Source organism: Vidua macroura, chromosome 1 (genome assembly GCF_024509145.1).
Source record: "Vidua macroura isolate BioBank_ID:100142 chromosome 1, ASM2450914v1, whole genome shotgun sequence".
NCBI classification, from domain to species: domain Eukaryota; kingdom Metazoa; phylum Chordata; class Aves; order Passeriformes; family Viduidae; genus Vidua; species Vidua macroura.
Window position 1 is genome coordinate 76638492 of NC_071571.1, and position 23040 is coordinate 76661531.

At 37.5% G+C, this 23040-nt stretch overlaps 1 long non-coding RNA gene across 1 annotated transcript; it reads left to right on the top strand.

Annotated features, from left to right (window-relative positions):
• The first annotated feature begins 7464 nt into the window (after positions 1 to 7464).
• Positions 7465 to 10361, top strand: LOC128803246 (uncharacterized). The gene is made up of 3 exons (XR_008435667.1): positions 7465 to 7630; positions 8242 to 8322; positions 10267 to 10361. It is a non-coding gene; the product is annotated as an uncharacterized LOC128803246 (long non-coding RNA).
• The last annotated feature ends 12679 nt before the right edge of the window (positions 10362 to 23040 follow it).

Consider the following 23040-nt stretch of genomic DNA (forward strand, 5'->3'; position numbering starts at 1 on the left):
TATTTTTCCTGACCACTGCACTCTGTTGATTCAAATCCATGTGGCACTGACAATTCAGACTGCTCCACCCTGCTCCACGTGGTATGACTCAGCTCTTTTTGGCTCAGCTCAGCTGGAATTGGGCTCACCTCTGCTGCTCCGTTCCCTAGAGGTTAGGGTTAGGGTTAAGCAACTGGTGCTGCTTTTCAGCACTGTGTGTTGGAGCTGTGTCTCAGTGGAACGCAGAGGGGATGGGGAATCTCAGAGGATGTGGTTCACAGGGCTGATCCTCGCAATCCCCTCCAGTGAAGAGAGGGAGACAAAATTATGCACTTCCAGGGGTACTTTCCTTTTTCTTCTCCCCAGAGCCACCCTCCCCCGGTGATGATGTACATGGTATAGAAGAGCAATCTGGCCACGCCTGCACTGCTCTTAGGTTTCACCCACTCTCCGCAAGCAGGATGACACAGTGCCCTTCAGGGCTGAATGCTGTGACATTTCAGGCCATCTAAGTATTTTCTTAGGAGTTGCCATTTAAAACAAAACCAGTTTCCTATGAGGAATTCCCTTTTTGTTGCCTACTACTCATTCAGGAATTCCCTTTTTGTTGCCAACTACTCATTCAGTGGGCAGCACTTTTGATCTGCCTCTTGGATGACCAGCAAAGGTTTTTCAAGCAGGATAAAAATACTAACCACTGAAGTGTAACAGAGAAGTTGACTTCTAGGAAAAAGAAAAAAGCAAGCATTAAAACCTGTCACGAGTATGGTTCCAGAGATGTTAGAAATCTAAAGGACAGGAAAATTGCCTAATAAAACCCAGAAATATGAGCAGTTATTTATATGGACAAAAAGAATGATAGTAAGTATAGTAAATACTAATTATTCATACAAACATATTATAATTCACTTTATAAATTAAGTCCAGCCATCTATGTTTAGCTTTATCTTTGTAGATGCAAAAATGCACATTTTGACACTTTTTACATAATAACAGTGCTTCTTGAGTATACATTCATGTATTATATGACTTTGCATACTAAAAGGAATAAATTTTCAAAGAAACTAAAAAAAAAAGAACATGAAAACAAAAAAAAAGCAATTTGGAGGAACCAAAGATTTTTATAAAAATCCCAGCAAATATAAACTATACCTGTTGGAAAAAAACCCAAAGCTATCTCTGGGAAAAAAAACGATAAAAGTTAAACAATTAACCAGTATGCAGTTTTAAATCATGTGTACAAAAGTAGTCGTAAGTATCCTTTCAATGCATACATGAAAAAATTTGTATCTTGTATGAGCACTTGTATTTTTCCTTTGAAGAATGACCTATTGTTGTGGTGTGTTTTCTTTTTTTATTATAATTTTCAATAGTTGGTTTTGTACCCCACCCTCCCCTAAGGCATTGGTTTAGTCCTTGCTGTCAGTCCTCTCTCATACCTACCCCTTATTCCGGAGAATTCCCTGTCATTTATGTATCCCTTGTTGCCCCATTGATTTAGTTAGACTGTTCCCCTCTCCTGAAACTCCCTATTGGTTTATGTTCATCCCCTGCCACTCTGCTATTGGTTCTAGTCCCAAGCTCCATCCTAGTCATGTCCCTAAAACCCCCCTGCCCTGCTTGTGCCCGGGTCCTTGCCTCTGCTGTATATTCAAGTTATGGACGCCTTTTGTTTTGCCCGTTTGGCATAATAAACGATCCTTGGATAAGCAAGCAAGGCCCATCTCGTCTTTTCTACGTTGATCACTCTGTGACTGCTTAGGAGGTTTGGGGTCCCAGGGGAGGTGTCGCACCCCCCTTCTTTCACTCACACCCAGCACGCCGCTGCACGCTGCTGCTGCACCGCAGCGACCTATGAAGTAAGGAATTTAAACACAGGGAGACATCCCCAAAATAATAATTTTATTTCAATGAGAAAAATTATTTGAAATAACATTAAAAAATATTGCAAATTATCCTTATTTTTTTAGATGTTGAAAACTATGGTCTTATGTCACTCATTCACTGTCATTTAAGATAGCTTCTTTAGTATTACCTAGTGCCAGTAAAGGATTACAATCTCAATCCATTTCATCAACTTGATGATCCATTACTATGCAGGTTAGTTTCAGAATAAGGCAGTAAATTCAAACCTATATTGTTTTGATATTGCACACAATAATGTCAGTTTTATTTATTTTTCTTATTTATTTAACTATGTCTAGTAGACAGCAACAGTGGATCACCAAACTATTTTACTAGGTCACTTTTCCAAACAGTACAAGTTTCCATTTTCCCTTAGACTGCTGACATATGTTCTGTTCCCATAAAACCTGTGAACACGACAATCTATAACCTGAATACCCTTTTTACAAGTGTAGGGTTTTTTTCCCAGCTGCCTCCACTCATCTGCGTCAATCTGTGAACAGCACTTCTGAACACTTTTTAATATTCATCATATACAATGTGTTTAGATATGAGAGAGGATGGGATTAGGCCCTTAATGTGCTTTCCATTCCTTTTCTTTCTTTGAAAAACAAACAATAAACCCTGCGATTTGGGCTCAAATCATCCTCAAATACATTGTCTGGTCTAATAGTGGATGAGTGTAAAGAAGGTGGCACAACTAAGTCATTGATGTCTGGAGCGTGAGATTTTGCTTATATTATGTATTTATTCATGTTAGAAGAGCATTTTGAGAAGTGATGTCTAGTGCTTTGCTGTCAACGTGCTCAGGAGTAGCAAGCACTAGAATTTTTGGATTTCAGTACCTCAAAAACCAGCAGGGGAAATATTCCAATGTCTTTTTTTTTTTTTTTTTTTTTTTTTTTTGTCACTCTCTCTACTGTTTAATGTAATTACTGTGACATAATGGAATCAGTTGATAAGGGCTGTCTCTTTAAGTACTCAAGCAGGTATTTTTAATTTTTATTCTAAGCCTTGCAAATTGCAGAGCAAGTGAAAAACATGTGGAGCAAAAGGTACCCTGTGGTTACTGAGAAGACTGTTATTGTTAACTTCATCTATTCTAGTGCTTGATCTTCATAGAAACAGTTAGAAATAGAAAAGGAGAAGCATTGTTAATCTGATGTAGTTGTAATAACTATGTTTATTATAAACAATGTATTGATTAGATAGACACTGTGGATTAAATAATTTTAGTTGTGACCTTTCTTCTTCCTGCTCCCAAAGTATGATGCAATAACATGATCTTTATTACAAATCACCTCATTCCGTGACCCAGTTCAACAACTATTTTACTTACATTGACCATTATTCAGTCAAGGTCACATATCTCATTTGGCAAATGCTATGCACATCTGTCATTTTTAGACTCAGGGAAGTTTCTGGACATGTACTTATTAATCAATAAAGAATCAGTAATTCTGTAATTTTCTCTTTGCTGGGACTTACCAAACTACCCGCAACTGCAACAATCATCAAGTGTGTTTTGTCACTGTAAACCCTGAAGATGTTTTATCTTAGTCACAATATTGTGGGAATGGCAAAAACTTTGCTGCTGTTCAGTTCAAAGGTACAATGTTACCAAAAATGCCTTGGTATTCCCTTCAGTCCATCCCTAGAAAATCCTGCCTTGGAAGGTGTCTCCATAGTATCTCTACTAGAGAGGAGATTTTAAAATATTCTTTATGGAAAAGACTGCGTTAAGATTGAATAAATCTTATGTTATGAACAAGTTTTATTTAATAAATCTTGTGTTATGAATATTAGATTCTCTGAAAATTTAGTGATAATGGCATTACCTCAGTTATAATTATATCCATTCAGAGTAAGAGCTGGTGGTTAAAAAGCTAACTAATGTCTAAGAAGCCCTAATTTAGTTCTCTGATAGTACATAGATTCTCTGCATGACTGAGAAAGTACTTAAAACAGCCTTGTGAAAATATTCAAGGCAGGTAGGGGAAGCTTTACAAATGCAAAGTTGACCATATTTTGATAATTTAGAAAGTATACTTTAACTCTCACTGTTTTATTAGCACAGAGTACGAGTAAAAGCACCTCTTTAAACTTTGTTTTTTTGGGTTCTTTTATTGTATATAAGTATTCTTACACTTGCACTTTGTATATTAGTTATCTAAAGGCTTCAAGGGATTCTCCTGTATACTCACACAATCTGGAAAGATAGTTGGCTGTTCCCCTCAGTTTATGGACTCTCTTCAAATCTTTTCTACTCAGCCTTTATTTAGTGGGTCTCAGTTTCTCTGGCTGTAAGATCTCTGAAGTCAACAGGTGTCCATTTTGGGTTCTTCACGTGATGTATATTAAGGCTGAAAAAGCCATAAAAATTCACTTTAGTCCAAAGGGTGGTTGAAAATCTCACTGTCGTCCATTAAAGGCTATCAGATACAGATACCCCCTTTGTAGGAATGTATCTCCTCCCCATAAATTGTGGCATGGTAGTAATAAAAATAACTAAGTAATAACAATTACTAAGTATATACATATTTCATTATTTGCTTCTCAAGACATCCAGCCTGAATTTTAGGCAGAGCTCCAGCCTACCCCGTTGCAACCAACTGCAAATGCTGAAAATTCTGAACTGAAACTTCCCCTTTCCCTGGATTGCTGCTTCCTTCTTCAGCATCACACAGCTTTTCCAAACATTATATTCACAGATTTAAGCAAGAGAAGTGGAAAAAAAAGAAAAAAAGTCTATATATACATTTGGTTTGTTTATGCTTTTATGTTCATAAATCAGCTTCAGCCTGTCTTCTTTTAGGATGGCATTTAAATCCTGGCAGTCACTTAAGAGTGAAGACTCGTTGAGATGTGGAAATCCTGTCGTTGTCCATAGTCCTGGGTTGCCTTTTCCTTATTTTTCTTTCTGTTATAGGATAAGACCATCATCTATAATCTTGGCTGTCTCAGATTCTTGGGTTTTCTTAGAGAAACTTGACAGTGTGCTCATGTTCTGTGATACCTACAAAGAAGGCATGAGGAAAATTGACACAGCATGTGTAAAATCCCAGAGCCCGTTTAATGTCACAAGCAATGTGAATGACATTGCCATGGATAAATCAGGAAGTATGTCTTAATGTAGATTCTCTGTTTAACATTTAACATTTGTCTTACTCTTACAAGTCCACTGACGAGTGTTGCTTTAGTCTCAAGAGATGAAACATGCTTCTTCCTCAGTGTCTCACTAACATCACTGGTTTGTCTGCACACTTTTGTGGATGTACACAATGCAGCTTGCTCTGCCTGTGAATGTACTGAGAGGATGTATTCTCCCCACATTCTATTAGAATGCTGAACAGAAACTACAATGGTGTCTTCCCTCTTCCAGCACCTTGGTGTGCCAGCTGTTATAAACTCAGTGCAGCCATTATGAACTCAATGCAGAAAGGTGTCTGGTTCTGTGAGATTTTTTACAGACAGCCTGAATGTATCCACCCACCAGAGAAAGGTTTCATTGTCTGTCTCCTAAGCTTTAGTCGCAATCCTCCAGGCTGTTAGAGCTTCATATTATTGGAATCACATTGCTGCTGGCTTTACAATGCAACTGAAATGAGTCATTGATCCAATAGTGTGATTGTAAATATGGCAGCTGGATGGTTGGCAGCTTCTTTGTATATGTGCATACTGGAAATCTCTCTGTCTGAGTCCTGATGTAGATGCTTTCCTCTGTTGAAGGTATGTATTTACTATATATGTAGCTTTTTTTTTTCTTTTACTTTGCTGTCCTGTTCAGTTGTTGGACATTCTTCCTTTATGATTTTATTGCTATGTTCTTGAATGAGTCTTCAATCCTGCTTACTATACTTTATATCAGTAGCTACAAAAACTTAGACTTATACAGCAATGCAGTGCAAATATTGTTGAACTATCATTAAACTTGTGACCAATGAAGCTGAATAGCATAGAGGTCATACAGGCATGAGAAGTTACTCAGATTTTCATGGCATTTTTCAAGAATGTATTGAACTTTATATTGCAATATCTTTATTCATATGTCTCTCAATTAAAAGTAACTTTACTGTTTTTTTGGGTTTTGTTTTGTTGGTGTTTTTTTTGTTTTTTTTGTTTTTTTTTTTTTGATGATGATGGTGATTCAGTTTTCATTGTTTTTTTGGAAGAAGTTTCCTTATTGCTGTTCTGTTTGATTACTTTCCCACAGAGGTTGATCGTGTTAGATGATGAGTCTGTCTCTAATTAAGAAAGCTGTACCATTACAGAATACTTAAAAATGTGGGTGTTGGAGTAGTGGTTGCTGCTGCCTATAATCTGTCCCCAACCAGCCTGTCCTGTAGAAAAGCAAGTTGAGTTAACCTTCAGGCAACACAGTCAGATCCTCACTCAACACTCACTGCAGCTGGCTCAGTGATAGAGGCAAGAAAGGCTCTTTTTGCAGGGTATTAGTCAAGCAAAGGATATCACATGTGGATGAAGGGGACTCAGGGAGGAAAAGAGGCCAACCACGTGGAGGAGACAGCTTAAGAAGAGGAAGGGATGGGGGGTGGAGCTAAGGGCTGGGTAGAGAGGTTTGGTCTCTAGGGGAAGGGGGGTGACCACCAGGGATACCAATCCAGTCAAGGGACAGGGAAAGGAGAAGCCAGGGGAAGTTGCAGCACAGAAGTCCATTTGGAAGTCTGTTTTTCCCCCAGGAGGACTGACTCTATGGTGAGTAGTTACTGCTGTTGCCAGGGCTGAGAAGTTGGGAATTGACCAAGGTGGGAGAGTTCATGGGATGCTACAAATACTTATATGAAGGTCAGCTTTAATCTAATCTATTTTTATTTTGATTCTTGGTTTCAAATGAAAAAATTGCATCCCATTATCTTGAGAGTTATATTACTCATTTTAAAACTTTAACGGGTGTAAACATGTTTTCATTTCTAGCATTTGTTTTATTAATTTCTCATTACTTCTTCAGTAAAATACAAAAAATTCCACTTATCTTCCATGCAGACTCATTTTTGATACCATTTACTGTGTTTTCTTATCCTTTCTTTCTGGTTTACCATCTAGGTTGAGTTTTTCTATTCTCTAGTCTGAGTTTTTAAATGTTGTATAGTTTGACTGTTTTTTTTTTTCTTTTAGTAGATCACATTGTTCATGGCTTTCAATACCATGTTTCACTCATTGTGTGCTGGTACAATAACTACCTCAAACTAGAGGTTTTATTTTATTTTATTTTTAGAGCTTTTCTTACCAAAATGTGACTATTACAAGCAGAACAGTATATTTACTCAGTTTCTATCTCTAACATCCTCTGCTCTTCTATGCAAGTTCCATGTCATCAGCCAATGCTGATAAGAAAGAGAGAAAATTACTCTATAGAATGAGGATCTATGGATTTTACTTACTACTTTGGACTCCTAATACCAAAGTGTCACAAAATGAAAATAGGAATCAGGCTTTGCATTAAGAAGACCAGTGGAGTAGGTGGTTACATAAAATAGAACTTCATGTAACAGCCCTGTTATGTGGGGTTGTGGGTTGGAGGCAGACACACAACACAACACACTGAGAGTCATCAGCAGACAGCCACAAGTTTATTATGGCTGCCTTTTTTATAGGGGCTTTGAATTTCCTGGGTTAGATAGCTGATTATATGGGATCTCTCCCAGCCCTGTTCTCTGTGTGTCTGCATCTAAGCTTGAACAGGGTTGGCTAAGGTCTCTGTTACCTCTTCTCTAGAATGTGCCAGGTCAGCTGAGTTGGATTTGTTATGGCCAGATTTATCTTGTTCAGCTACAGACTAACTGTACTGTGACAAGCCCAAATCTGGAAAACCCTAAGAATCTATTTCATTATAATGCTTAGTTTGAAGAGTAAAGCTAAGGTCAGAAACAGTATTTTCATGATAATTTTCTAGTTCACAATGTCTCTGTTTCATGCTAATAGAAGCCGCTACTGTATATATTGTTTTTCCTAAGATAAAATCAAAACCAGAAACATTAAGTGGAAAACTTAGGGGTAGAGAATGAGAAACACAAATAAAATTAATGTCTCACTCCTGTACTTGTTTTGGCCTTAAGTCACACCTAAGTGTCAGCTTTGTTCCACTTTATTCCCTCTTATCTTTCCATTAATAGGGGAATTACTCTATTGCAGAGATAAGGTGTAGCTAGCATCCCACTTACACTATATTTAATTACAGGGACAGCGAACAAAAATAATTTTGACTGAAAACACATATTGAAACTGGAACACAGCCAGCATGTGTGGTCCTGCCATTTCCTGAATGAATAGTGTTTGAAGTGCATCTGTCTCTCATTCTTTTTATCATTTTCTGGTAATTGCTTTTGATTCTTTCAGGATCAGTGCAGAAATAGGTTATGTAAGTCCATCCGAAGACTTGGTTTTAACCAGTGTTAAAAGAAGTAAATAAATAAATAGGTGAGGTTTTTCTTTCTCTTAACAGGAATTCAATGCAATATATCTAACATTCATTTTGAGTCTTCTTTGTACTGAATTCTCATCAAATTGAATTTATATAGAACTGATTCTTTTTGGTCTCAAAGGTATCTGCATGGCATTAACTTAGAGAGAAAAGTGTTATCTCCATCTGCAGTGGCCCTGTTGTGCAAGGTATTGAAGTGTATGCTTCTTTTCACCAGGTTTTTCTGATGTTGTCTGCAGTATTTAGGACAACAGACAACAAAGGGGAAAAAAAACAAAATATGCATTTTGATTGTCTTTCCTTTTGTTTCTATAAACACAGTCTTTAAGCATTATTTTGTTTTCATTTCATAAGACCTTTTGATTAATCATTTCACAAAGAATGGAAGGAAAGACCTTTAAAATTGTGTTCATGTTTAGAATACAAGTTTATGTTAAGCTCTTTTGAGGTTTTGACAGTATTTATTTCCTTCCTGTTTTCCAACTTGAGTTGGAAATGATGAAATACCATAAAACTTGGACAAATTTGATAGATTCATATCCAGACCTAGCGTTTCAGTGCACTCTTGACTGTAAACATGCTTCTCACTCCCCCAAATTACTACCCTGCTGTTTATGTACTGAAAGGGAAGAGAATTTCTATTCTATATCATGCTCTGGCTTTCCACTTTCCCCTGTCCCCATTATTTTGCATTGTCATATTGTTTGACATCTGTCTTTTAATACACTCCGCTAGGCCAGCATTGATTGTTTCCACACCATCATACTATGTGTCCTGTGTACAAAGGGCTTTGTAAACAAAATGTTCTGGTTATAATTCCTTATAAGGAAAGCTTTCTCAGCACTTTATTTACTCTTACATGAAAGGGATTGGAGAGTTCTATTTTATATATTGTATATATTGCAAATTATTACAATGATGGAATGCTGCTAGGAATGTCAGAGATACCAATATTTTTAATCTAAATAAAGCTGACGACAGTGTTAGAGTAAAAACGTAATGCCAATGCCAATGTGTTTGTAATTAGTGTTTTACGAACTATATATATACCATAAAACAGAAAAACAAATATTTTTTCCTTTTCTGAATTCTTTAGAAAATCATCTGTTCAGACTTTGTTGGAATTATTGTTTCCATGTGTATTTTGTTTGCATGACAGTTTTTGGTAGGGGAGGGGCCTACAGGGGTGGCTTCTGTAAGAAGCTTTCAGAAGCTTCCTCCGTGTCTGGCAGAGCCAATGCCTGCAGGTTCAGACAGACATGCCACTGGTCAAGGCTGGGCCAAATAGAAATGGTGGTAACACCTCTGTGATAACAGATTTAAGACGAAGAAAAACAAAAGTTATTGGGCAGATACAGCTATTGCCAGAGAAGAGCAGGGTGAGAACATGTGAGAGGAATGACTCTGCACATACAAACATCAGTTCAGAAGGAGGGGCAGGAGGTGCTCCAGGCACTGGAAAGTTGCCTGCAGCTGTGGTGCAGACCATGGTGAAGTACTTGTGCCCGTGCAGCCCATGGAGAACCTCTGGGATGCAGAGATCCAGCTGCAGCTCATGGAGGAGACCCATGCCAGAGAAGGTGGATGCCTGAGAGGAGGCTGAGAACTCATGGGAGGCCTGTGCTGGACTAGGCCTGCTTCCTGTCAGGGACCTGCAGAGCCGTGGAGAGAGGAGCCCATGCTGCAGCAGAAGTGGGATCATAACATGAGGAAGCTAGCAGAAGTGCTTACTGAGAGATTTCCATCATTTCCCACAACTCCTGACTAACTGGGGTGTTGCCCTGATTTTTAAAAGTGTTAAGTTTTCTTTTATAGTTCTTTTGAAAGTTTTAAAGTTCTCATAAAACTTCTTTAGCCTTCTGATAATGTTTACATATTTCCACTGGAGTTCTCACACACTGTTCATGTAAATAATGATTGTTTTGCATTCTTTTTTGTAGGAGGAGAGAATTGATGGACTGCTGGTTTGACCAGTGTGGTTGGAGAGGTGGTAATTCCATCCTCCAATCCACAGTCACCTTCGGAATTCTATAAATACCAGATGTTCGAATAAAACTTTCTCTTTTTTCTTTTTTGAACTTAACAAGCTTCTCTGTACTCATTTCGTGCACAATAACAACACTGGGGAGGAACTTCCTAGTTGCCTGGAGATTACCAAATGTCACTTCCATCTACAAGAAAGGTTGGAAAGAGGATCCGGGGAATTACAGGTCTGTCAGTCTAACATCAGTGCCAGTGAAGGTCATCTTGAATGCCATCACATGGCATGTGCAGGACAACCATGGTACCAGGCCCACCCAGCACAGGTTTATGAGAGGCAAGTGTTGCTTGACTGACCTGATCCCCTCCAATGACAGGGTGTTCCACTAAATGCATGAGGGAAAGGCTGTGGATATTTTTTACATGGACTATAGTAAAGCTTTTGACACCATTTCCCTCATAATTCTCCTGGAGAATGTCTGCTCATGGCTTGAAGAGATCCACTGTTTTCTGGGTAAAAAGCTGACTGGATGGTTCATCCCAGAAGTGCTGGTGAATGAAGTTACATCCAGTTGGCAGCCAGTTACAAGTGGGGTTCCACAAGGCTCAGTATTGTGTTTAGTCCTGTTTAATATCCTTGTCAATGATCTGGATGAGGGGATTAAGTGCACCCTCAGTGACTTTGCAGGTGACACCAAGTTCAGTGTGACCATTGACCTGCTGGAGGGTAGTAAGGCTCTGCAGAAGCATCTGGACAGGCTGGATCAATGGGCCATAGCCAATGGTGTGAGGTTTAAGGAGGCCAAGTGCCAGTTCCTGCACATGGGTTGCAACAACCCGGTGCGAGGGTACAGGCAGGAGGAAGGATGTCTAAAAAGCTGTTCAGTGGAAAAGGACCTGGAGGTGCTGGTCAACAGTGGCTGAACATGAGCCAGGGTGTGCCCAAGACGCCAAGAAGACCAATGGTATCATGGCTTGTATCAGCAATAGTGTGGCCAGCAGGACAGAGGAAGTGATTTTCCTCTTGTATTCAGCACTGGTGGGGCTGCACCTCAAATCCTCTGTCCATCCTCTTTCACATCAAGAAGACATCCCTACAAGAAGGACATTGATGTGCTGGAGAATGTCCAGAAAAGGGCAACAGAGCTGGTGAAGGATCTGGAGCACAAGTCATATGTGGGGTGTTTCAGGGAGTTGGGATTCTTTAGCCTGTAGAAAAGGAGTTTCGGGGGAGACCTTATTGCTCTCTGGAATTACCTGAAAGGAGGTGGTAGCCAGGTGGGTGTTGATCTCTTTTCCCAGGTAACAAGTGACAGAATGAGAGGAAATGGTCTCACAATGTGTTGAGGGAGGTTTAGAGTGGCTATTAGGAACAATTTCTTCATGAACAGGATTGTTAAACACTGGAAAAGGCTGCCCAGTCACCGTCCTTGGAGGTATTTAAAAGACCCATAGATATGATGCTTAGGGCAATGGTGTAGTTGTGGGCTTAGCAGTGTTAGGTTTATGGTTGTACCTGATAATCTTAAAGGTCTTTTTCTATGTAAAGGACTCTAGGATTCTATGAAAAGGTGTTTTAAAACAGATTGTATTCCAGTGTAAACAATTCATTGCAAGAATGCACTGCACCATGTAGCACAACAGGACCTACTTTCCCTCTGCCCCCTAAATTGGTAGATTTGCTCTTTCACTGCAGCTCAGAGTAAGGGAAAAACATTGTCTCAGCAGCACTGTGTATCTTTCATGACTCACTTTTATGTTTGCAAAAATGTGATTTCTTGGGGCTTTTTTTTTCATTATTTTGTTTGATTGGTTTTCATTCAAAATGTTTATTTTGTACATATTTCACAAAAGAGTATTTGCAAAAGTACAAACACACCACAGGCTTGGACTAAGTAATATTCTTGTTCCCTCAATTATATGTCATCAGCTCCTTGTAACACCTGTTCATGCTGTGAAACGATATTCAACATGTTGATCTTCTTCACTTCCCTCTGGTCTTTCCAATAAAAAAAAAAATAATACAGTAACAAATCAAACCAGCATGTCATCTGCAGTAACAAAGTCTTGGGTTTTGTTTCTCTTGCTTGAAGTTTCTTAGACTACCAAGTGCCCAGGTTTTCAGAGAGTTTTACTCTAAAAACTGCCCAACATCTAGTGTAACATAGGTTAGATAGGGGGCTGGAATAAGAGGAGGTGGAATACCTTTAAGTATAGGAAAAAGGCTCAGACCTTAAGACTAGAAGAGGAAAAGCAATATGAAAGGATGGGGAGGCCATCATGGTACCACAGAAAAAAAATGAAAAAAAAAGGTGTTGCGATGACTGAGCAGGATGCAATTCATGGATATAAGAACAGATAGCTTTTATTGTTCAGTAATAGGTTTCAAAGCTGACACTACTTTTTACCTCTCATACATTCTAAAACCCTTCTGCAAATACAGTATCCGCAAGGTTTTGACAACCTCAGCTCTCCAGATATTTAACAAATGCCTTTTTAGGATCAGATAATTATTGTTTGAGTGTCTGTTTGAGGCTCAGTATGAATAGGACCTCCTGTGGCAGTACAGCTCCTTTGAACACAAACATGGCATTGCTATTACATCCTAAATCATAGGAGAAAAAAAATGTTCAGTGCAGCTCTGATCTGCTCCCTCTAAATTCTGAAGCTAAATTGGAATAATACCACTCAGTTGGTTGAGAAAGTGTTTTTCTTTACTGATATATTAAACAAGTGTTTGTTAAATGTAAAAAATACTTTAATTTACCTACAGCTGAATTTACCAAAGAGCTAAATTAGAAAACCATTAAGTCCATTTAGGGACATCAATACAAAAAGGATATGCAATTCCTGACAAATTGAATTTCAAATTTGACCTACAAATAGAAAATTATGCATTCATCCCTATTTCTGATTTTAATTTCTTTTGATTGTTTCTTTTCATTTGGTTTTGGCTACTAGACCCCAGAGATTTTCAGTGTCCAGCATGTCTTTGTGAAGGCAGTTGTACACTGCAAACTAATTACTTCTCAATTTCTATGCATTTTCATTTTGTAATAAGCCACATGTACTGAGTTTTACCACACTGTATTTCCCTTTACAATATATTTCTTGCTAACCCACAAAAGCTTTTAAGCTTTTTGTTTTAAGTTTTTATTTGTTCCCTTCTTAGTTTCTGACATTTTAGTCGGGAACATAAGCAATAAAATCATAATTAGAATTACCTTTACTGACATCAGAGACATAAAAAATACGTCCTTACTTAACCTCTTTACATCAGTATAGTGTTCAGTGCTGTTTCCCATGGCCTCTCCTCAACACACTGGAAAGATACAGATTGAATGAATTGTATGTGAGAAGTGTAGGAAATTGCAAACAGTTCATACCCAGAAGAAGGTAATCAATGACTTTTGCTCAGGTTGGCAACCTGTCACAAGTGAGGTCCCTAAGGGATTCTGTCCCACATGTTCGTAAATTACATGGGTGATGGGATTGAAAGCACCCTCACCAAGTTTCCTGATGGTGCCAAATGTGGTGCTGAGGTGAACATGTCACAAGGGCAAGACACCCCACAGAGAGACCTGGCAGGCTGGAAGGTGAGCTAGCGAGAACAGTATGGCGTTTGTAAAAGACAGGTGGTAGTTCTTGAGCCTGGGATGAAATAACCGAAAAACCCACTACAGGTTATCATGTGTGTGGCTGGTGAGGAGCCTTGCTGAAAGGGACCTGGAGTCCTGGTGGGCAACAAGCTGAACATGAGTCAGCAGCAGCAACAGCAGGTCTAATTCCTGGGCTGCACCTACCAAGGAACTACATTCCTTTGAGGAAATTATTCCATGTGGTTTATTTTGCTCTGGCTTGATTTATTGAGTTTTGAGTGATTTTTTCCCAGCAATTTCCTTGCATATATATATATATATATATATATATATATATGTGTGTGTGGGTGTATGTGTATATATATATATATATATATATATATATATGTGGGTGTATATATATATATATGACTATTATGGTAAATCATATATAGATTATCAAAATTTAAGGTCAAAATATTATTTTAATATTATATTTAATATTATATTTGATCTGATACTCTTCTCAGTGCTTATGTAGGCAAACTAGAGAAAGATCTTTATCATAATAATGTGCAACTGCCAAGCCAAAAGGAATCTGAAAATAAATTGAGCAATATTTACTTATTCTTTAAGTATCTAACTTCTTAAATTTCTCCCAATTAATATGTGGATGAAAAGGACATAGAACGTTTTTCAGCTCTTTGTAGCTTAGGCAATCTACCAAATGTTTTCCCAGACATGGAAAAGATAGAGATATACTTGAATACACTTCATGGAAGTGACCCCCTGAGAGTCCTACTGATGTAACAGAGACATTTACAAGTGCAAGGATCTGTCAGAATTACTTCCAGATCTAGAGTTTAGCTTGTAAGTTTTATGGATAACGACTTGGTAAAATATATCTTAGTTATTTCTTTTAAGGAAATGGTAAAAATATGAGTTATAAAAAGAGGATGAAACATTTGTATCAAAGTTAATGTTGAAGATCACACGCAGTAAGTACTTGAAAACCTCATCAGTTATAATTATCTATTACATTTGTGCCTTAGGGCAGCACAATATGTATTATGCATACCTGTGGGTCAGAGGGACTTTTTCTTCATATCATTTGGGTGTTGAAAACAGTATGAAGAAGTTCAAATCTTACCAGAGTGTTTCAGCAGGTAAACAAAAAAATTGAAATGTTTTACTTTTTTTTCCTCATCAAGGCTCACAGACATTTCCAAAGTGCAACATGATTTCAAGGTTAACTGTCATTCCCATCCATCAGTTCCTTACATGTAAAATGAGCAAGTATAGATTATCCATCAGCATGAGACTGTGTAAGACAAGGAAGTATAATGGCAGGATGTAAATTTTCCATTAAACATCTCAGCACAGTGACTCTCATGGATGGTTTTTTTTTCATGTTTAGTACTATTGCTGTGATTCAGCCGAGGAGCAGCTGCTGTTAGAAATTCTGGGAACTGCAGAGATTTCGCAGTGGAATTAAACAAGTGCTCTGCCCCACTGTGAATCCAAGTGAACTATACAAACCATCTCACAGGGAATCTGTACTATTTTTGATTAGCACAGCATTCCAAAAACCTGGAAGATGCAATGCATCTTGCACCATGTATAAACTGTGAATTGCATCTGAAAATACTTCTTTTTCTGTGAAAGTTCAGCATTTTGAACATTATCTTTGTGACTACTGCTATATTCTTTTGTTGAACTGAGATTTTGACAGCCTTCCTGTGAATGACCATCTAAACAGTGGCACATGCAGATGAGGACATGACAGAGGTCAAAATCTACTGCCTGAAAGAGTCTAAGAGGCATCTTGTTATGTACAGTGACTAACAGTCACACCAGTGGAAACTTGGTCAGCCACCATTCTTATTACCTTTCCACTAGTTACTCACGCTGTGTTTTTAGCAGCTCTCTCCTCCCTCTTACTGACCAATTCAAGAGGAATGCTCTAGGTGGTCTTACCTCTCTCTTCCCCTTATCTTGAATGCTGTTTGAGTCTAGGAAGCCTTCCTTCCCCAAATGATGTCTTGTACAGCTAAGGACTGTGGATAAATTGGAAAAAAAAGATTGGACAGAAATAGCTATGGACTGAGAGCTTTGTGGGACCGAGTAGTTTATTTTAGTGATTACATAATTAGGTCTGAGAATTAGGAGGGAAGATCTTAGAAGAGAAATAACTTATATGATAGGGACAATGTCAAGGACACTCAAGGTAAATATTCAGAGTTGGGAAGGGATTCACCAATGCTTTGCTCTAAGGAATATCTAGGGAGCAGAGTAGGTTGGTGTTCATGGGAGGGATGAGAATCCAAACCATTGACCATGAATTTAAACAGAGATTAGTTATAGACCTATGATAAGATCTACAGTTTGTGCAAAATTTCAGATAAATACAATTCATCAGTGAAAAATAGAATGGTCAGCAGTCAGAAAGACTGCAATAAGGAATGCCTGGTATGATGAAAATTCCTATGTCCTCTTATCTTGACTTTTTTTTTTTTTTTAGTTTAGGAGTTACAGTATATTTATTGATACTATAAAGTAAGGAAGAACACATTTCAAAGTACATTTATATATGTTTAGGAAAAAAAGAGAGAGGAGAGATGAATAAGTGGAAGAAATAACAATGGTCTTCAGAAGGTATAAGTCCTTAAATGGCACAGAAAAATTGAGCAGGCAGTACCAACTCTTGATAGAGTTTGAGGTGCTGGTAAGGAGCTCTACCTTCCGGGACCTCATTTAACAGCAGCAATCCTCTGTGATACATGGTCTGAATACAGAAACAAGTGGCTGGATAGGATATGTGCCAAGCTCCACAGTGAACATCCTTACAGTCTTTCTAAAGGCTTGCTTGCTAGTCATAGATAATCCTCTGGGATGAGTTGGGATAATGATACATGAAATTGTGTCAATGCCTGATTTAATGATTTTCTAGAAACCAAGCTGAAGTGTGGCTGAAGTAGTAGTCTCAGATAGGTATTGACTAAAATTTTGCAGAATTATTGTTGAAAGAATAATGAAGGATCTCATGCTGATGAGACAGCCTTGCTTACCCAAATAATGATCCAGAGCAGGAAGGGTTGTGTACAGAAACCCACTCCATCTTCTTAACACTGTAACCTTAAACCACGCAACTTTAATCTTGCTGGAATTCATTCCATATTACGTTTTCTATGTGCCATTTTTATTTCTTTGTCTTGGTTTAAGGTATTTCTACTGAAGTAATTATCTCTTAATTTTATTTAACTTAGCATCATGTATTTCTATAGAAGTAATTACTCTCTCCTTCAAAATACACATCTCTCCCAGCCGTTAGGACTCTCACACTCTAACTTCTCCTTTTTAGAATTGTGGATTTTTGCCTACAGCTTTTGGGAGACAGATTACTTCATAGCCCACAAGGACTCTTAGTTACACCACAGGAAAACACTTCCAATTTGTAAAATGCCATACATACCAGTGACTTACAGATCTCTAAACCTTACAACAAAGTTCACCATATAGAATGCATTGGTGTCTATGGAAAGAAAAAATCAAATACTTCACCATCTTTGAACAACTTTTCTTGTATTTTAATGCAAACATTTTCCCCTGTTTTTCAAAAAAAAAAAAACAAGTTCAAAAAAGAAAAATAACAGTTAAGGGTCTTGCAGAATACTCTAAGGCCGTCATAGATGCACTTAAAATGCACTTAATTTCCTTTTGTTTGGAATAAACCTCTTGATCATTGCTTATAGAGCATTGCCCCTCATTCCCTTAATAACAGGCTTTTCAAGAAAGCTTTTTTTACCTCAGCTTTTCTAGATCCATTCATTTTATTATACGGCTTAAGTAATGGCCAATACTTTACCAGATGTACTTAATTTATTGTTTCTATCAAGTATATTATAAGTATGCATACAGGAAGAGTAAAATTCCTTTCCTTCTTTACTCTAAATTTTGTTTGCTCACTGCATATGTTGAGTCATTTAACTCTAGATTATTCCATAATAGTCACTAATTTGGAATTTGTTTCACATATTCATACATTTTTTTTTGATTCTTATGATTTCCCTTTGTGAAAGGTTTCTTAAATGGATTTTTTTGTTAATTCTACTAGCTTAATAAATGGTTCTGAAGGGTTCTAGGCACTGTAGAAACACAGCAGTATTTCTATTGAATTAGTAACTGTCCCTAAGGACACCTCAAAGAGGACAATTAAAGATTTCCATGTTATATTGTCAGTGTCTACAAACTATCTCTGTCTAATGAAAATATTAATTGTTGCAAGTCATAACTCTTTCATAATTAATCCCCTAAAAATTAACACCTAATGAGACTTTTTTTCAGAGGCATTCATTGCTTCAAATTTTTCATTGCTGTCTGTTGTCTGTAATGTAACTTCTCATCTGTGATAACACATAAACATAAAATACTACAAAATATGCAAGACAATGATTTAGACAAAAAAATTGATAACCCTAAATAATAATAAATTTGTTTGTCCATTTTTTTTCACTAATCATGCAAACAGAATTGAGGAAAGAATGTATTTCTATAGCATTAAGATGTGCATTATTAAAAAATATTCTTTTTAATGTGTGCAAATATATATAAACCAGTATTAATTTTATTTAGTCCACTACTTCTTTTTCATATTAAGAAGCTTAGCATGCTGTCACAATTACTTTAAAGATTTGTGTCACCCACCAACTGTATCAGAGGTCAGAAATTATGCATCTATTAATTATGTCCAAGTTTTTCAGGAAAGGATTTCCAAGTAGTATCCCTATCTCCAAAGGTAGAGTGTTTTAAATTAAGCTTTAATTGTAACTGCTTCAGTGTAAGGATTCTTCTGAACTGTTTGGCTTCTACATGCAACTTTTAAAACACTAAAAATTCTTATCATATTAAGGAAAGGAAGGTTCCTGAAGTGTAGTCTGTGCTGCTCTGGTCAAATATTTTTAACTGAGATAAACCATGTTTATCAAATATACCTTCTCTCTTGGAAGATCTTCTCACTCTTACTGAAATAATTACAGCAAAAAAATAACCTGAGTTGAAACTCCAAAGCCAACAGTATTATTTTTTAAAAGATCATAATGACAAGTTTGGAAGATATATATTATGGATTGCATATCAAAGAAAAAAAAATCTGGTAGAAATTCAGTCATTTTTTGGTATACTTTTTAATTCCAGAACATAAGGATCCTTATATGAAGAATTAAAAACCTCTAACTCACATATATGCACACACACAAAAGGAAAGCTGAAATACCAGACAGGGGTAAATTGATTTTTACTTCGTTAAATTGGAATTATTAGCTCATTGAAGAACTAAAACTCTGTGCTAATTTGAAGAAGTGAGAAGTCAGCCAAGGTAGTTGATTTAGTACTTGTCAGTAAAATTGTTCTTCTTTTGTCAGAACAGTTTCTATTCATTTCATATTTTTCTATTAATTTTCATATTTTTCATGTAATAAGGTCATGATACCTTACTTGGCTGGCATATGCATAAAAGACTTTTGGAAAGCATAATTCAGTTTTTGTTTCATTTATTTCTCTTGGATATCATGCTTTCAAAGTCTTTTGCCCCTGAGTGTAATTAGCATGATTTTTTTCTAATCTTCAGATCCCTCTTCTCACTGTGTTTGATGTGTGACAAACCTTTAAATACTTTTATAATTTCAAACTTTGATTTTTTCCCCCACATACATAAATGTGGGGAAATTTTATTAAGTAAAGACATCTATGAAAAATATCTTACAAGGACTTACTTCTTCATAGTAGGTGGAGTGCTATGATAAGAACATAGCTGCCAAATCTACAGACTCCTGGGCTTTGCGTAGGGACAGTTCGCTATTAAAAATTACTCATTTTCTCCTCAGCTTAGCTCTTCATTTCAAGCAATAGGAAAAGAAAAGTAGTGGCAAATGCAGTAAATATAATTTCAGATTAGATTCAGACCACAGTATAAGTACCTCAAAAAGGTGTCTGCCTTGCTAAGTTTTTTTAATGTTCAAAATACTATATTTGCATAATTCCCTGAAATGCATCTATTTTCTTTAGATTAATTCCTCATTGTAACAACAGAGCAGGCTTGCAGGTCCTCAGATGTAATTCTGCCTGCATTGGGAATGCCTTTGTAGTAGATACATACTTATGATTTCAATAGGAAAAGCATTGATGCAAATAAATTCCGCTTCCTCTTCCTTAGTTAATACCTATTTCTGTATTTCTCAGAGAGCAGCAGAGCATATGAATCAGTGAAATAAATATTCTACCAGCAGGTAGAACAAAGCTGGTAGGTTCTACCAGCTTTATTAACATCTTACTCTCCATTTGCAGAGGCATTTCTCCACCAGGTTTCTTCACAACCATAAACAATTTGAAGCAATCTAGTTAAAAAAAAAAAAAAAAAAATAAAAAAAACACCACCAAAAAAAAAAAACAAAAACAAAAACAAACACCACAAACAAAAGCAAAACAAAACCAAACATCAAAAAAACCCCCAAACCTCAAACCCTCAAACAAACCAAAAAGTAAACTGACTTTCCTTAAGAACAGGTTACCAGTCCCTGGAAGATGCAGAAAGATTGTATTGCTAAGTGCTAGTCAAAATCTGAGATCATGTTTATATCAAGAGGTTGATATGTCAAGAAGTCAAAGGAGGTGATTCTGCCTCTCTACTTGGCTCACATGAGACCCCACATGGAGTACTGCATCCACCTTTAGGGTCTTCAGCACAAGAAAGACATGGACGTGCAGAGGAGGGCCAGGAAGAGGATGAGAGGGAAAAGCAACTCTCCTACAATAAAATGCTGGTACTTTTTTTCTACCTCTTCCTTACTTCTTCTTTCTTACATGCCTTAGATTCATCTGGGTCTGCTCCTATATGTTTTCCAACATGCATTGTAAACTTTCCTTTTTTGTTAGTCTGCAGCTCCATGCTACCTCTCAATAGATACGTTGCCTTTTGTGGATGTTAGATTCTGTTAGGTATGAATTCCCTTTGTTCCCTAAAACCAAGCCAATTTTGCCTAGCTCTAGTCTACATGTCTTTAACTGGAATGTGGAATGTTGCTTATGACAAAGAAATCTGCTCTCTAGCCTGTGTCCCAGCTCTTCTCATCGCATGCCTGTATTCCCCTGTGCTGCATCCTTGATCTCCTGATATGAGGACATCTCCTGGTATGAGCTCTCACACCTGGCTTATTTTTCTCTATACTGCAACATTATATATCTTATCTCACTTTGAAGATATTAATGACTTGCTTTTATTTTGACACTTTAGTCTAATTAATTCCATACTAAAGAGATAGTAATATCTGTTTTGTTGTTTTCTTTTTATTTGTGACATCAGTAATAGTAATATTGTGTTTCCCATCGTGGTATGTTCTTTGTAAATATATTGAAGTAGCATGTTTGTGGAAATTTATGCTACATTTATCTAATGATATACCATGTGCTAACCATAACCATTTGGAATATTTGTTTTTCTTTGGCTATCTTTTGACAAGAATTACTATTTCTAATACAGGTGTAATGGAGTCTCAGAGGAAAAAGATGGTTTTGCTGTGCAAGAGGAGGCATGCAAGGGGTTAAGGCTGACAAGAGAGTGTGGAGGGCAGTGGCTTTGGTGAGATAGTACAGTCCGACATAACAGGTGTCAGAGACTGGAAAGATTGATGTTTTGAGACTCTTTGGAATGCCTCTGTGTGTGTGGTAGGGGGTGGTGAGACAGTGCCCTGCCTCCCATGCCCCCAGCCCCGCACTGTCTGTCAGCCATGGCACACTAGAGGCTGCCCCTTGATGCCTTTTCACTGGTCCTAATATCATGAGCCAGACACACTTAGGTGATAAAAAGTGGTTACCTTTATAAAGATCCATATGGTGCACAGCTTCCTGGATGGAAAACACCGAAGATGAACATGTAACATAAAATGGATACAACTTCTATATATTTAGAAAATTAGCATAAGTGACAAGAATCCCCAGCTGTAGATATAAGTGATGAGGTAATTTGTCCCTGGTTCTACCCTTTTCTGAATTCTCACCGCACTTCCCCCTTAGATAGGAACTAAACTTTGTTTATGAAATATGTCTCCGAGAGCTGGCTTCAACTTTGGCTCCCAGAGAGCCTTACCTTGGATCCCCAGGACTTGGAGCTGCTGGGGAATTTATTTTGTCTTTCTGTCTATTAATAGAATAGGTTAAATGCTAGCTAGGAGTATAATAATAGGGTATAAAGCTACAAATATATATGTAAGGAATATAGAGAATGTATAAAAGCAAAAAGGCAAAAATCAATTTGACCTTAGTGAAACCTGAGTGTCCGAGAGACTGGAAGTTCCATCTGAGGGAAAGGCTCACAAGAGGCCAAGGTTTAAGAGGGGTCACCAGGAGACAAGCACATTGTTCTTTAACATTTCCTTCATCTTGGAGTTTTTTATCTGTTACATCGCTGGAACCCAGAAGCTCGTAGCTATATGTCTGTCTTTCTCTATCTTTCCTGTCTTTTTGTATTTCTCCCTTTCTTCTTCTTCCTCTAACACTCTCTTCATGGAATGTAACATCAAATGGGTGCAAACAAAACTTAGTTTGCTAAGTTGAATGGGCTAAGTCAATGCTGTGATAAATGTTTTATGTTGCACTAAGTCTTCTGCCAAAGTCTCTTGATTTTTTTGTATTTTGCCAGAAAAACCTGTGTAACTTTCACCTCTTGAGAATATCTGGTTGGAATCTCTACCTTGTGCCTACTCAGAGCAGTGGAACCTCAGTTTACCCCGTACATTTAAGTGTCCAGGGTGTTACAACATGTCTAGTGACAGTAACCATGGTGGTTGTGTGACCAAAACACTACACAGCAGATGCAGGGTGCTGTGGTGGAAAAAAGCATCCCCCGAAAGACCCTGGCCTTTGTCTTCAGGGTCTGAGCATGCCTTTCTGCAGCAAGTCAGTCCCCAACCCAGGCTGAGCTTGGAGAGTCCCGTGGTGGCCTTGGGGCTCTGGCTGTTAGCTGAGAGAGGAAAAACAATGATCTATCTAAATGGGAAGAAATGTCTAAAATAAATTCACATGACAAAAGTGTTTGTAGAGATCCTGATTTTGATGTAAGATGTTTACCTTGGTGGCAGGCAATTTGGAGCATCAAACTGTGTA